This window comes from Hyla sarda, unplaced genomic scaffold (assembly GCF_029499605.1).
Source record: "Hyla sarda isolate aHylSar1 unplaced genomic scaffold, aHylSar1.hap1 scaffold_440, whole genome shotgun sequence".
Taxonomy (NCBI): Eukaryota; Metazoa; Chordata; class Amphibia; order Anura; family Hylidae; genus Hyla; species Hyla sarda.
Window position 1 is genome coordinate 71,638 of NW_026610454.1, and position 14,961 is coordinate 86,598.

The 14,961-nt window shown below is 46.3% G+C and overlaps 7 non-coding genes across 7 annotated transcripts; all 7 read left to right on the plus strand.

Annotated features, from left to right (window-relative positions):
- The first annotated feature begins 472 nt into the window (after positions 1 to 472).
- On the plus strand, positions 473 to 663 carry LOC130334736 (U2 spliceosomal RNA). The gene has a single exon (XR_008876489.1). It is a non-coding gene; the product is annotated as a U2 spliceosomal RNA (small nuclear RNA).
- A 2,095-nt stretch (positions 664 to 2,758) lies between these two features.
- LOC130334737 (U2 spliceosomal RNA) lies at positions 2,759 to 2,949 on the plus strand. The gene has a single exon (XR_008876490.1). It is a non-coding gene; the product is annotated as a U2 spliceosomal RNA (small nuclear RNA).
- A 2,086-nt stretch (positions 2,950 to 5,035) lies between these two features.
- On the plus strand, positions 5,036 to 5,226 carry LOC130334738 (U2 spliceosomal RNA). The gene has a single exon (XR_008876491.1). It is a non-coding gene; the product is annotated as a U2 spliceosomal RNA (small nuclear RNA).
- A 2,093-nt stretch (positions 5,227 to 7,319) lies between these two features.
- LOC130334740 (U2 spliceosomal RNA) lies at positions 7,320 to 7,510 on the plus strand. Its single transcript, XR_008876493.1, has one exon. It is a non-coding gene; the product is annotated as a U2 spliceosomal RNA (small nuclear RNA).
- A 2,108-nt stretch (positions 7,511 to 9,618) lies between these two features.
- On the plus strand, positions 9,619 to 9,809 carry LOC130334741 (U2 spliceosomal RNA). The gene has a single exon (XR_008876494.1). It is a non-coding gene; the product is annotated as a U2 spliceosomal RNA (small nuclear RNA).
- Positions 9,810 to 11,900: 2,091 nt separating this feature from the next.
- On the plus strand, positions 11,901 to 12,091 carry LOC130334742 (U2 spliceosomal RNA). The gene has a single exon (XR_008876495.1). It is a non-coding gene; the product is annotated as a U2 spliceosomal RNA (small nuclear RNA).
- Positions 12,092 to 14,191: 2,100 nt separating this feature from the next.
- Positions 14,192 to 14,382, plus strand: LOC130334691 (U2 spliceosomal RNA). The gene has a single exon (XR_008876456.1). It is a non-coding gene; the product is annotated as a U2 spliceosomal RNA (small nuclear RNA).
- The last annotated feature ends 579 nt before the right edge of the window (positions 14,383 to 14,961 follow it).

A 14,961-nucleotide genomic window follows, 5' to 3' on the forward strand; every position in this document is an offset into this window, starting at 1 on the left:
GCAGAACCATCACCGCCATAGGTTGTCAAATAACCCGGGTTTAACCCACACAGGTAAGTCCAATGGGGTGCAGGCATGTCCTCTATGCTTACAGCTTCCCGTGGGTGTTGGTTTGATACCGTTTGGGGACAGCCAAGGAGGCATCTGCAGGCAACAAAGGTAGGTGTGTGCTTGTGTGTGTGTTTCCTATGCAGATCCTAAGCCCAGTGTCACATGCAAGTAGGAGGAGTAAGAAGGGTTCCTGGCAAATCCGGGTTATGGATTGCATTTAAAAAGGCCCCGTGGGAGTGCAATGGGCCCCTGTCTTGCTGCTTAGCAATAATGGTATGGGTTTAGGTTCTGCTGTGTGTACTGGTGGTTGACTGCCCCCCAGCCCAGAGTGTGCATGGAAAATTGTCTGGCAGCCTCCCTGACAGCAAGCAGTGATAGTGCCCATGAAGGGCACCTTGTTGGGCCCGCCCCTTTCACGGTTATCGCTTCTCGGCCTTTTGGCTAAGATCAAGTGTAGTATCTGTTCTTATCAGTTTAATATCTGATACGTCCCCTATCTGGGGACCATATATTAAATGGATTTTTGAGAACGGGGGCCGATTTCGAAGCTTGCTTCCGTCGCCCTATGCATTGACCCGATATGGCAGTATCTTCGGGTACAGTGCACCACCCCCTTACAGGGTTAAAAAGAAAGATTCCTACTTTCATTGCTACCTGCTTGCTGGCTAGCCAGCTAGCCAGCCCTGTGGGCCTTGCTGCTGCTGCAGCCAAAAAACAAAAGGTGGTGCTGCTGCTGCTTCTGCTGCTTCTGCTTCTGCTTGTGTCTGGCCGCTGTTGGAGCGTCCAGGCACAGGACTTCTGCTGCTGCTGACTAAATGGCCTCCTTAATTGGATCATTTGAGTAGCCAGCACACCTGTGCAGGTAGGGCATGACATGATAGGCAGCTGCCTTGATAGCAGGTGGGTGCTGAATGTTCCTAATTGACAAAATAAGATTAATGCTTATGAAGAAATATAAAATCTCATCCCTTCCCCAATATCGCGCCACACCCCTACCCCTTAATTCCCTGGTTGAACTTGATGGACATATGTCTTTTTTCGACCGTACTAACTATGTAACTATGTAACATAACATGGGGGGGGGGGGGGTCTCCTGGCTGTTCACACAGGTGTGTCATTGCTGTACATTGACCATGCATTGCTTCTGTGGTATTGCAAAGGCAAAGACAAATGCTTCCAGCCATCCATTGCACTAATGGATTGGTCATCAGCTGGCTGTCTATGTCCCGCATCAATATAGACCAAAGTACAGAGGGTTAGGCTATGCTATTGTGCACCTACCTGATGCATCAGAAGGTGCGAGGCCCTTGCTAAATTCTGTGCACAGACTTTGAGATCTATACTTTAGACTGTATCTAAACCTGCTCCAACATGGACTGACATTCTGGCCTACTTTCAGCCGATGCGACTTGTCTGTCGCTGAACAGTCGCTTTTTATGTATTCAGCACCTATGTATAATGTTGTAAAAATGCTCTAGAAGCTAAAGTCGCAGAAATGTCACACATATTTGGCCTGCAACTTTCTGTGCGACAAATTCAGACAGGAAAAATCAGTATAAATCCTTAGAAAATTATCCCCCAGTGTCTCCATCTGCTGGCGGTATTGAATAAGCATTGCTGCACTGATGGGGTATGCATTAGACGAAAAAAAAGAAGAAAAAGAAGAATAATACGCCCAGAAAAGAGGCGAAAAGGAGAAAAACGTAAAAAAACGTGAAAAAAAAGTAAGAGGAAGAGAAGGGAAAAAAAGGTGGAAATGGGTTTAAAAGTGATTTCGGCGGAGAAATATATATATATATATATATATATATATATATATATATATATATATATACGCGCACACACACACATATATATAAACGTATTCTCCGTTGAGATATTGCAGCCGCTGCTGTGTCCAGGCCCAGGAGCCTTAGCACTGTGCTGTGATGTCACTCAATACCACTGACATCACTAGGTGTAAACAACATCTCTCCTTTGCTGTGTATGTGACTATGGAGCTGTTTGGTGATGTCGTCTATTATGGCCTTCATAGAAGCAACAGGAGATTGTTGCATCCATCTAGAACCCTCAGAACTACAGTGCTATGATGTCACTCACTTCCACAGGCCTTGCAGAGTGTAAACAACAACAACCCAGCTTTGTTGTGTATGTAACCATAGGGATTTGTGATGTCACCTAGAACCTTCACAGCAGCGACAGCTTTATGAGGAGCATCAGCACTGCTCTGCCTGAGCAGAACCATCACCGCCATAGGTTGTCAAATAACCCGGGTTTAACCCACACAGGTAAGTCCAATGGGGTGCAGGCATGTCCTCTATGCTTACAGCTTCCCGTGGGTGTTGGTTTGATACCGTTTGGGGACAGCCAAGGAGGCATCTGCAGGCAACAAAGGTAGGTGTGTGCTTGTGTGTGTGTTTCCTATGCAGATCCTAAGCCCAGTGTCACATGCAAGTAGGAGGAGTAAGAAGGGTTCCTGGCAAATCCGGGTTATGGATTGCATTTAAAAAGGCCCCGTGGGAGTGCAATGGGCCCCTGTCTTGCTGCTTAGCAATAATGGTATGGGTTTAGGTTCTGCTGTGTGTACTGGTGGTTGACTGCCCCCCAGCCCAGAGTGTGCATGGAAAATTGTCTGGCAGCCTCCCTGACAGCAAGCAGTGATAGTGCCCATGAAGGGCACCTTGTTGGGCCCGCCCCTTTCACGGTTATCGCTTCTCGGCCTTTTGGCTAAGATCAAGTGTAGTATCTGTTCTTATCAGTTTAATATCTGATACGTCCCCTATCTGGGGACCATATATTAAATGGATTTTTGAGAACGGGGGCCGATTTCGAAGCTTGCTTCCGTCGCCCTATGCATTGACCCGATATGGCAGTATCTTCGGGTACAGTGCACCACCCCCTTACAGGGTTAAAAAGAAAGATTCCTACTTTCATTGCTACCTGCTTGCTGGCTAGCCAGCTAGCCAGCCCTGTGGGCCTTGCTGCTGCTGCAGCCAAAAAACAAAAGGTGGTGCTGCTGCTGCTTCTGCTGCTTCTGCTTCTGCTTGTGTCTGGCCGCTGTTGGAGCGTCCAGGCACAGGACTTCTGCTGCTGCTGACTAAATGGCCTCCTTAATTGGATCATTTGAGTAGCCAGCACACCTGTGCAGGTAGGGCATGACATGATAGGCAGCTGCCTTGATAGCGGGTGGGTGCTGAATGTTCCTAATTGACAAAATAAGATTAATGCTTATGAAGAAATATAAAATCTCATCCCTTCCCCAATATCGCGCCACACCCCTACCCCTTAATTCCCTGGTTGAACTTGATGGACATATGTCTTTTTTCGACCGTACTAACTATGTAACTATGTAACATAACATGGGGGGGGGGGGGGGTCTCCTGGCTGTTCACACAGGTGTGTCATTGCTGTACATTGACCATGCATTGCTTCTGTGGTATTGCAAAGGCAAAGACAAATGCTTCCAGCCATCCATTGCACTAATGGATTGGTCATCAGCTGGCTGTCTATGTCCCGCATCAATATAGACCAAAGTACAGAGGGTTAGGCTATGCTATTGTGCACCTACCTGATGCATCAGAAGGTGCGAGGCCCTTGCTAAATTCTGTGCACAGACTTTGAGATCTATACTTTAGACTGTATCTAAACCTGCTCCAACATGGACTGACATTCTGGCCTACTTTCAGCCGATGCGACTTGTCTGTCGCTGAACAGTCGCTTTTTATGTATTCAGCACCTATGTATAATGTTGTAAAAATGCTCTAGAAGCTAAAGTCGCAGAAATGTCACACATATTTGGCCTGCAACTTTCTGTGCGACAAATTCAGACAGGAAAAATCAGTATAAATCCTTAGAAAATTATCCCCCAGTGTCTCCATCTGCTGGCGGTATTGAATAAGCATTGCTGCACTGATGGGGTATGCATTAGACGAAAAAAAAGAAGAAAAAGAAGAATAATACGCCCAGAAAAGAGGCGAAAAGGAGAAAAACGTAAAAAAACGTGAAAAAAAAGTAAGAGGAAGAGAAGGGAAAAAAAGGTGGAAATGGGTTTAAAAGTGATTTCGGCGGAGAAATATATATATATATATATATATATATATATATATATATACGCGCACACACACACATATATATAAACGTATTCTCCGTTGAGATATTGCAGCCGCTGCTGTGTCCAGGCCCAGGAGCCTTAGCACTGTGCTGTGATGTCACTCAATACCACTGACATCACTAGGTGTAAACAACATCTCTCCTTTGCTGTGTATGTGACTATGGAGCTGTTTGGTGATGTCGTCTATTATGGCCTTCATAGAAGCAACAGGAGATTGTTGCATCCATCTAGAACCCTCAGAACTACAGTGCTATGATGTCACTCACTTCCACAGGCCTTGCAGAGTGTAAACAACAACAACCCAGCTTTGTTGTGTATGTAACCATAGGGATTTGTGATGTCACCTAGAACCTTCACAGCAGCGACAGCTTTATGAGGAGCATCAGCACTGCTCTGCCTGAGCAGAACCATCACCGCCATAGGTTGTCAAATAACCCGGGTTTAACCCACACAGGTAAGTCCAATGGGGTGCAGGCATGTCCTCTATGCTTACAGCTTCCCGTGGGTGTTGGTTTGATACCGTTTGGGGACAGCCAAGGAGGCATCTGCAGGCAACAAAGGTAGGTGTGTGCTTTTGTGTGTGTTTCCTATGCAGATCCTAAGCCCAGTGTCACATGCAAGTAGGAGGAGTAAGAAGGGTTCCTGGCAAATCCGGGTTATGGATTGCATTTAAAAAGGCCCCGTGGGAGTGCAATGGGCCCCTGTCTTGCTGCTTAGCAATAATGGTATGGGTTTAGGTTCTGCTGTGTGTACTGGTGGTTGACTGCCCCCCAGCCCAGAGTGTGCATGGAAAATTGTCTGGCAGCCTCCCTGACAGCAAGCAGTGATAGTGCCCATGAAGGGCACCTTGTTGGGCCCGCCCCTTTCACGGTTATCGCTTCTCGGCCTTTTGGCTAAGATCAAGTGTAGTATCTGTTCTTATCAGTTTAATATCTGATACGTCCCCTATCTGGGGACCATATATTAAATGGATTTTTGAGAACGGGGGCCGATTTCGAAGCTTGCTTCCGTCGCCCTATGCATTGACCCGATATGGCAGTATCTTCGGGTACAGTGCACCACCCCCTTACAGGGTTAAAAAGAAAGATTCCTACTTTCATTGCTACCTGCTTGCTGGCTAGCCAGCTAGCCAGCCCTGTGGGCCTTGCTGCTGCTGCAGCCAAAAAACAAAAGGTGGTGCTGCTGCTGCTTCTGCTGCTTCTGCTTGTGTCTGGCCGCTGTTGGAGCGTCCAGGCACAGGACTTCTGCTGCTGCTGACTAAATGGCCTCCTTAATTGGATCATTTGAGTAGCCAGCACACCTGTGCAGGTAGGGCATGACATGATAGGCAGCTGCCTTGATAGCGGGTGGGTGCTGAATGTTCCTAATTGACAAAATAAGATTAATGCTTATGAAGAAATATAAAATCTCATCCCTTCCCCAATATCGCGCCACACCCCTACCCCTTAATTCCCTGGTTGAACTTGATGGACATATGTCTTTTTTCGACCGTACTAACTATGTAACTATGTAACATAACATGGGGGGGGGGGGGGGTCTCCTGGCTGTTCACACAGGTGTGTCATTGCTGTACATTGACCATGCATTGCTTCTGTGGTATTGCAAAGGCAAAGACAAATGCTTCCAGCCATCCATTGCACTAATGGATTGGTCATCAGCTGGCTGTCTATGTCCCGCATCAATATAGACCAAAGTACAGAGGGTTAGGCTATGCTATTGTGCACCTACCTGATGCATCAGAAGGTGCGAGGCCCTTGCTAAATTCTGTGCACAGACTTTGAGATCTATACTTTAGACTGTATCTAAACCTGCTCCAACATGGACTGACATTCTGGCCTACTTTCAGCCGATGCGACTTGTCTGTCGCTGAACAGTCGCTTTTTATGTATTCAGCACCTATGTATAATGTTGTAAAAATGCTCTAGAAGCTAAAGTCGCAGAAATGTCACACATATTTGGCCTGCAACTTTCTGTGCGACAAATTCAGACAGGAAAAATCAGTATAAATCCTTAGAAAATTATCCCCCAGTGTCTCCATCTGCTGGCGGTATTGAATAAGCATTGCTGCACTGATGGGCATTAGACGAAAAAAAAGAAGAAAAAGAAGAATAATACGCCCAGAAAAGAGGCGAAAAGGAGAAAAACGTAAAAAAACGTGAAAAAAAAGTAAGAGGAAGAGAAGGGAAAAAAAGGTGGAAATGGGTTTAAAAGTGATTTCGGCGGAGAAATATATATATATATATATATATATATATATATATATATATATATATATATATATATACGCGCACACACACACATATATATAAACGTATTCTCCGTTGAGATATTGCAGCCGCTGCTGTGTCCAGGCCCAGGAGCCTTAGCACTGTGCTGTGATGTCACTCAATACCACTGACATCACTAGGTGTAAACAACATCTCTCCTTTGCTGTGTATGTGACTATGGAGCTGTTTGGTGATGTCGTCTATTATGGCCTTCATAGAAGCAACAGGAGATTGTTGCATCCATCTAGAACCCTCAGAACTACAGTGCTATGATGTCACTCACTTCCACAGGCCTTGCAGAGTGTAAACAACAACAACCCAGCTTTGTTGTGTATGTAACCATAGGGATTTGTGATGTCACCTAGAACCTTCACAGCAGCGACAGCTTTATGAGGAGCATCAGCACTGCTCTGCCTGAGCAGAACCATCACCGCCATAGGTTGTCAAATAACCCGGATTTAACCCACACAGGTAAGTCCAATGGGGTGCAGGCATGTCCTCTATGCTTACAGCTTCCCGTGGGTGTTGGTTTGATACCCTTTGGGGACAGCCAAGGAGGCATCTGCAGGCAACAAAGGTAGGTGTGTGCTTGTGTGTGTGTTTCCTATGCAGATCCTAAGCCCAGTGTCACATGCAAGTAGGAGGAGTAAGAAGGGTTCCTGGCAAATCCGGGTTATGGATTGCATTTAAAAAGGCCCCGTGGGAGTGCAATGGGCCCCTGTCTTGCTGCTTAGCAATAATGGTATGGGTTTAGGTTCTGCTGTGTGTACTGGTGGTTGACTGCCCCCCAGCCCAGAGTGTGCATGGAAAATTGTCTGGCAGCCTCCCTGACAGCAAGCAGTGATAGTGCCCATGAAGGGCACCTTGTTGGGCCCGCCCCTTTCACGGTTATCGCTTCTCGGCCTTTTGGCTAAGATCAAGTGTAGTATCTGTTCTTATCAGTTTAATATCTGATACGTCCCCTATCTGGGGACCATATATTAAATGGATTTTTGAGAACGGGGGCCGATTTCGAAGCTTGCTTCCGTCGCCCTATGCATTGACCCGATATGGCAGTATCTTCGGGTACAGTGCACCACCCCCTTACAGGGTTAAAAAGAAAGATTCCTACTTTCATTGCTACCTGCTTGCTGGCTAGCCAGCTAGCCAGCCCTGTGGGCCTTGCTGCTGCTGCAGCCAAAAAACAAAAGGTGGTGCTGCTGCTGCTTCTGCTGCTTCTGCTTCTGCTTGTGTCTGGCCGCTGTTGGAGCGTCCAGGCACAGGACTTCTGCTGCTGCTGACTAAATGGCCTCCTTAATTGGATCATTTGAGTAGCCAGCACACCTGTGCAGGTAGGGCATGACATGATAGGCAGCTGCCTTGATAGCGGGTGGGTGCTGAATGTTCCTAATTGACAAAATAAGATTAATGCTTATGAAGAAATATAAAATCTCATCCCTTCCCCAATATCGCGCCACACCCCTACCCCTTAATTCCCTGGTTGAACTTGATGGACATATGTCTTTTTTCGACCGTACTAACTATGTCACTATGTAACATAACATGGGGGGGGGGGGGTCTCCTGGCTGTTCACACAGGTGTGTCATTGCTGTACATTGACCATGCATTGCTTCTGTGGTATTGCAAAGGCAAAGACAAATGCTTCCAGCCATCCATTGCACTAATGGATTGGTCATCAGCTGGCTGTCTATGTCCCGCATCAATATAGACCAAAGTACAGAGGGTTAGGCTATGCTATTGTGCACCTACCTGATGCATCAGAAGGTGCGAGGCCCTTGCTAAATTCTGTGCACAGACTTTGAGATCTATACTTTAGACTGTATCTAAACCTGCTCCAACATGGACTGACATTCTGGCCTACTTTCAGCCGATGCGACTTGTCTGTCGCTGAACAGTCGCTTTTTATGTATTCAGCACCTATGTATAATGTTGTAAAAATGCTCTAGAAGCTAAAGTCGCAGAAATGTCACACATATTTGGCCTGCAACTTTCTGTGCGACAAATTCAGACAGGAAAAATCAGTATAAATCCTTAGAAAATTATCCCCCAGTGTCTCCATCTGCTGGCGGTATTGAATAAGCATTGCTGCACTGATGGGGTATGCATTAGACGAAAAAAAAGAAGAAAAAGAAGAATAATACGCCCAGAAAAGAGGCGAAAAGGAGAAAAACGTAAAAAAACGTGAAAAAAAAGTAAGAGGAAGAGAAGGGAAAAAAAGGTGGAAATGGGTTTAAAAGTGATTTCGGCGGAGAAATATATATATATATATATATATATATATATATATATATATATATGTATATATATATATATATACGCGCACACACACACATATATATAAACGTATTCTCCGTTGAGATATTGCAGCCGCTGCTGTGTCCAGGCCCAGGAGCCTTAGCACTGTGCTGTGATGTCACTCAATACCACTGACATCACTAGGTGTAAACAACATCTCTCCTTTGCTGTGTATGTGACTATGGAGCTGTTTGGTGATGTCGTCTATTATGGCCTTCATAGAAGCAACAGGAGATTGTTGCATCCATCTAGAACCCTCAGAACTACAGTGCTATGATGTCACTCACTTCCACAGGCCTTGCAGAGTGTAAACAACAACAACCCAGCTTTGTTGTGTATGTAACCATAGGGATTTGTGATGTCACCTAGAACCTTCACAGCAGCGACAGCTTTATGAGGAGCATCAGCACTGCTCTGCCTGAGCAGAACCATCACCGCCATAGGTTGTCAAATAACCCGGGTTTAACCCACACAGGTAAGTCCAATGGGGTGCAGGCATGTCCTCTATGCTTACAGCTTCCCGTGGGTGTTGGTTTGATACCGTTTGGGGACAGCCAAGGAGGCATCTGCAGGCAACAAAGGTAGGTGTGTGCTTGTGTGTGTGTTTCCTATGCAGATCCTAAGCCCAGTGTCACATGCAAGTAGGAGGAGTAAGAAGGGTTCCTGGCAAATCCGGGTTATGGATTGCATTTAAAAAGGCCCCGTGGGAGTGCAATGGGCCCCTGTCTTGCTGCTTAGCAATAATGGTATGGGTTTAGGTTCTGCTGTGTGTACTGGTGGTTGACTGCCCCCCAGCCCAGAGTGTGCATGGAAAATTGTCTGGCAGCCTCCCTGACAGCAAGCAGTGATAGTGCCCATGAAGGGCACCTTGTTGGGCCCGCCCCTTTCACGGTTATCGCTTCTCGGCCTTTTGGCTAAGATCAAGTGTAGTATCTGTTCTTATCAGTTTAATATCTGATACGTCCCCTATCTGGGGACCATATATTAAATGGATTTTTGAGAACGGGGGCCGATTTCGAAGCTTGCTTCCGTCGCCCTATGCATTGACCCGATATGGCAGTATCTTCGGGTACAGTGCACCACCCCCTTACAGGGTTAAAAAGAAAGATTCCTACTTTCATTGCTACCTGCTTGCTGGCTAGCCAGCTAGCCAGCCCGGTGGGCCTTGCTGCTGCTGCAGCCAAAAAACAAAAGGTGGTGCTGCTGCTGCTTCTGCTGCTTCTGCTTCTGCTTGTGTCTGGCCGCTGTTGGAGCGTCCAGGCACAGGACTTCTGCTGCTGCTGACTAAATGGCCTCCTTAATTGGATCATTTGAGTAGCCAGCACACCTGTGCAGGTAGGGCATGACATGATAGGCAGCTGCCTTGATAGCGGGTGGGTGCTGAATGTTCCTAATTGACAAAATAAGATTAATGCTTATGAAGAAATATAAAATCTCATCCCTTCCCCAATATCGCGCCACACCCCTACCCCTTAATTCCCTGGTTGAACTTGATGGACATATGTCTTTTTTCGACCGTACTAACTATGTAACTATGTAACATAACATGGGGGGGGGGGGGGGGTCTCCTGGCTGTTCACACAGGTGTGTCATTGCTGTACATTGACCATGCATTGCTTCTGTGGTATTGCAAAGGCAAAGACAAATGCTTCCAGCCATCCATTGCACTAATGGATTGGTCATCAGCTGGCTGTCTATGTCCCGCATCAATATAGACCAAAGTACAGAGGGTTAGGCTATGCTATTGTGCACCTACCTGATGCATCAGAAGGTGCGAGGCCCTTGCTAAATTCTGTGCACAGACTTTGAGATCTATACTTTAGACTGTATCTAAACCTGCTCCAACATGGACTGACATTCTGGCCTACTTTCAGCCGATGCGACTTGTCTGTCGCTGAACAGTCGCTTTTTATGTATTCAGCACCTATGTATAATGTTGTAAAAATGCTCTAGAAGCTTAAGTCGCAGAAATGTCACACATATTTGGCCTGCAACTTTCTGTGCGACAAATTCAGACAGGAAAAATCAGTATAAATCCTTAGAAAATTATCCCCCAGTGTCTCCATCTGCTGGCGGTATTGAATAAGCATTGCTGCACTGATGGGGTATGCATTAGACGAAAAAAAAGAAGAAAAAGAAGAATAATACGCCCAGAAAAGAGGCGAAAAGGAGAAAAACGTAAAAAAACGTGAAAAAAAAGTAAGAGGAAGAGAAGGGAAAAAAAGGTGGAAATGGGTTTAAAAGTGATTTCGGCGGAGAAATATATATATATATATATATATATATATATATATATATATATACGCGCACACACACACATATATATAAACGTATTCTCCGTTGAGATATTGCAGCCGCTGCTGTGTCCAGGCCCAGGAGCCTTAGCACTGTGCTGTGATGTCACTCAATACCACTGACATCACTAGGTGTAAACAACATCTCTCCTTTGCTGTGTATGTGACTATGGAGCTGTTTGGTGATGTCGTCTATTATGGCCTTCATAGAAGCAACAGGAGATTGTTGCATCCATCTAGAACCCTCAGAACTACAGTGCTATGATGTCACTCACTTCCACAGGCCTTGCAGAGTGTAAACAACAACAACCCAGCTTTGTTGTGTATGTAACCATAGGGATTTGTGATGTCACCTAGAACCTTCACAGCAGCGACAGCTTTATGAGGAGCATCAGCACTGCTCTGCCTGAGCAGAACCATCACCGCCATAGGTTGTCAAATAACCCGGGTTTAACCCACACAGGTAAGTCCAATGGGGTGCAGGCATGTCCTCTATGCTTACAGCTTCCCGTGGGTGTTGGTTTGATACCGTTTGGGGACAGCCAAGGAGGCATCTGCAGGCAACAAAGGTAGGTGTGTGCTTGTGTGTGTGTTTCCTATGCAGATCCTAAGCCCAGTGACACATGCAAGTAGGAGGAGTAAGAAGGGTTCCTGGCAAATCCGGGTTATGGATTGCATTTAAAAAGGCCCCGTGGGAGTGCAATGGGCCCCTGTCTTGCTGCTTAGCAATAATGGTATGGGTTTAGGTTCTGCTGTGTGTACTGGTGGTTGACTGCCCCCCAGCCCAGAGTGTGCATGGAAAATTGTCTGGCAGCCTCCCTGACAGCAAGCAGTGATAGTGCCCATGAAGGGCACCTTGTTGGGCCCGCCCCTTTCACGGTTATCGCTTCTCGGCCTTTTGGCTAAGATCAAGTGTAGTATCTGTTCTTATCAGTTTAATATCTGATACGTCCCCTATCTGGGGACCATATATTAAATGGATTTTTGAGAACGGGGGCCGATTTCGAAGCTTGCTTCCGTCGCCCTATGCATTGACCCGATATGGCAGTATCTTCGGGTACAGTGCACCACCCCCTTACAGGGTTAAAAAGAAAGATTCCTACTTTCATTGCTACCTGCTTGCTGGCTAGCCAGCTAGCCAGCCCTGTGGGCCTTGCTGCTGCTGCAGCCAAAAAACAAAAGGTGGTGCTGCTGCTGCTTCTGCTGCTTCTGCTTCTGCTTGTGTCTGGCCGCTGTTGGAGCGTCCAGGCACAGGACTTCTGCTGCTGCTGACTAAATGGCCTCCTTAATTGGATCATTTGAGTAGCCAGCACACCTGTGCAGGTAGGGCATGACATGATAGGCAGCTGCCTTGATAGCGGGTGGGTGCTGAATGTTCCTAATTGACAAAATAAGATTAATGCTTATGAAGAAATATAAAATCTCATCCCTTCCCCAATATCGCGCCACACCCCTACCCCTTAATTCCCTGGTTGAACTTGATGGACATATGTCTTTTTTCGACCGTACTAACTATGTAACTATGTAACATAACATGGGGGGGGGGGGGTCTCCTGGCTGTTCACACAGGTGTGTCATTGCTGTACATTGACCATGCATTGCTTCTGTGGTATTGCAAAGGCAAAGACAAATGCTTCCAGCCATCCATTGCACTAATGGATTGGTCATCAGCTGGCTGTCTATGTCCCGCATCAATATAGACCAAAGTACAGAGGGTTAGGCTATGCTATTGTGCACCTACCTGATGCATCAGAAGGTGCGAGGCCCTTGCTAAATTCTGTGCACAGACTTTGAGATCTATACTTTAGACTGTATCTAAACCTGCTCCAACATGGACTGACATTCTGGCCTACTTTCAGCCGATGCGACTTGTCTGTCGCTGAACAGTCGCTTTTTATGTATTCAGCACCTATGTATAATGTTGTAAAAATGCTCTAGAAGCTAAAGTCGCAGAAATGTCACACATATTTGGCCTGCAACTTTCTGTGCGACAAATTCAGACAGGAAAAATCAGTATAAATCCTTAGAAAATTATCCCCCAGTGTCTCCATCTGCTGGCGGTATTGAATAAGCATTGCTGCACTGATGGGGTATGCATTAGACGAAAAAAAAGAAGAAAAAGAAGAATAATACGCCCAGAAAAGAGGCGAAAAGGAGAAAAACGTAAAAAAACGTGAAAAAAAAGTAAGAGGAAGAGAAGGGAAAAAAAGGTGGAATTGGGTTTAAAAGTGATTTCGGCGGAGAAATATATATATATATATATATATATATATATATATATGTATATATATATATATATACGCGCACACACACACATATATATAAACGTATTCTCCGTTGAGATATTGCAGCCGCTGCTGTGTCCAGGCCCAGGAGCCTTAGCACTGTGCTGTGATGTCACTCAATACCACTGACATCACTAGGTGTAAACAACATCTCTCCTTTGCTGTGTATGTGACTATGGAGCTGTTTGGTGATGTCGTCTATTATGGCCTTCATAGAAGCAACAGGAGATTGTTGCATCCATCTAGAACCCTCAGAACTACAGTGCTATGATGTCACTCACTTCCACAGGCCTTGCAGAGTGTAAACAACAACAACCCAGCTTTGTTGTGTATGTAACCATAGGGATTTGTGATGTCACCTAGAACCTTCACAGCAGCGACAGCTTTATGAGGAGCATCAGCACTGCTCTGCCTGAGCAGAACCATCACCGCCATAGGTTGTCAAATAACCCGGGTTTAACCCACACAGGTAAGTCCAATGGGGTGCAGGCATGTCCTCTATGCTTACAGCTTCCCGTGGGTGTTGGTTTGATACCGTTTGGGGACAGCCAAGGAGGCATCTGCAGGCAACAAAGGTAGGTGTGTGCTTGTGTGTGTGTTTCCTATGCAGATCCTAAGCCCAGTGTCACATGCAAGTAGGAGGAGTAAGAAGGGTTTCGGGCAAATCCGGGTTATGGATTGCATTTAAAAAGGCCCCGTGGGAGTGCAATGGGCCCCTGTCTTGCTGCTTAGCAATAATGGTATGGGTTTAGGTTCTGCTGTGTGTACTGGTGGTTGACTGCCCCCCAGCCCAGAGTGTGCATGGAAAATTGTCTGGCAGCCTCCCTGACAGCAAGCAGTGATAGTGCCCATGAAGGGCACCTTGTTGGGCCCGCCCCTTTCACGGTTATCGCTTCTCGGCCTTTTGGCTAAGATCAAGTGTAGTATCTGTTCTTATCAGTTTAATATCTGATACGTCCCCTATCTGGGGACCATATATTAAATGGATTTTTGAGAACGGGGGCCGATTTCGAAGCTTGCTTCCGTCGCCCTATGCATTGACCCGATATGGCAGTATTTTCGGGTACAGTGCACCACCCCCTTACAGGGTTAAAAAGAAAGATTCCTACTTTCATTGCTACCTGCTTGCTGGCTAGCCAGCTAGCCAGCCCGGTGGGCCTTGCTGCTGCTGCAGCCAAAAAACAAAAGGTGGTTCTGCTTCTGCTGCTTCTGCTGCTTCTGCTTCTGCTTGTGTCTGGCCGCTGTTGGAGCGTCCAGGCACAGGACTTCTGCTGCTGCTGACTAAATTGCCTCCTTAATTGGATCATTTGAGTAGCCAGCACACCTGTGCAGGTAGGGCATGACATGATAGGCAGCTGCCTTGATAGCGGGTGGGTGCTGAATGTTCCTAATTGACAAAATAAGATTAATGCTTATGAAGAAATATAAAATCTCATCCCTTCCCCAATATCGCGCCACACCCCTACCCCTTAATTCCCTGGTTGAACTTGATGGACATATGTCTTTTTTCGACCGTACTAACTATGTAACTATGTAACATAACATGGGGGGGGGGGGGGGTCTCCTGGCTGTTCACACAGGTGTGTCATTGCTGTACATTGACCATGCATTGCTTCTGTGGTATTGCAAAGGCAAAGACAAATGCTTCCAGCCATCCA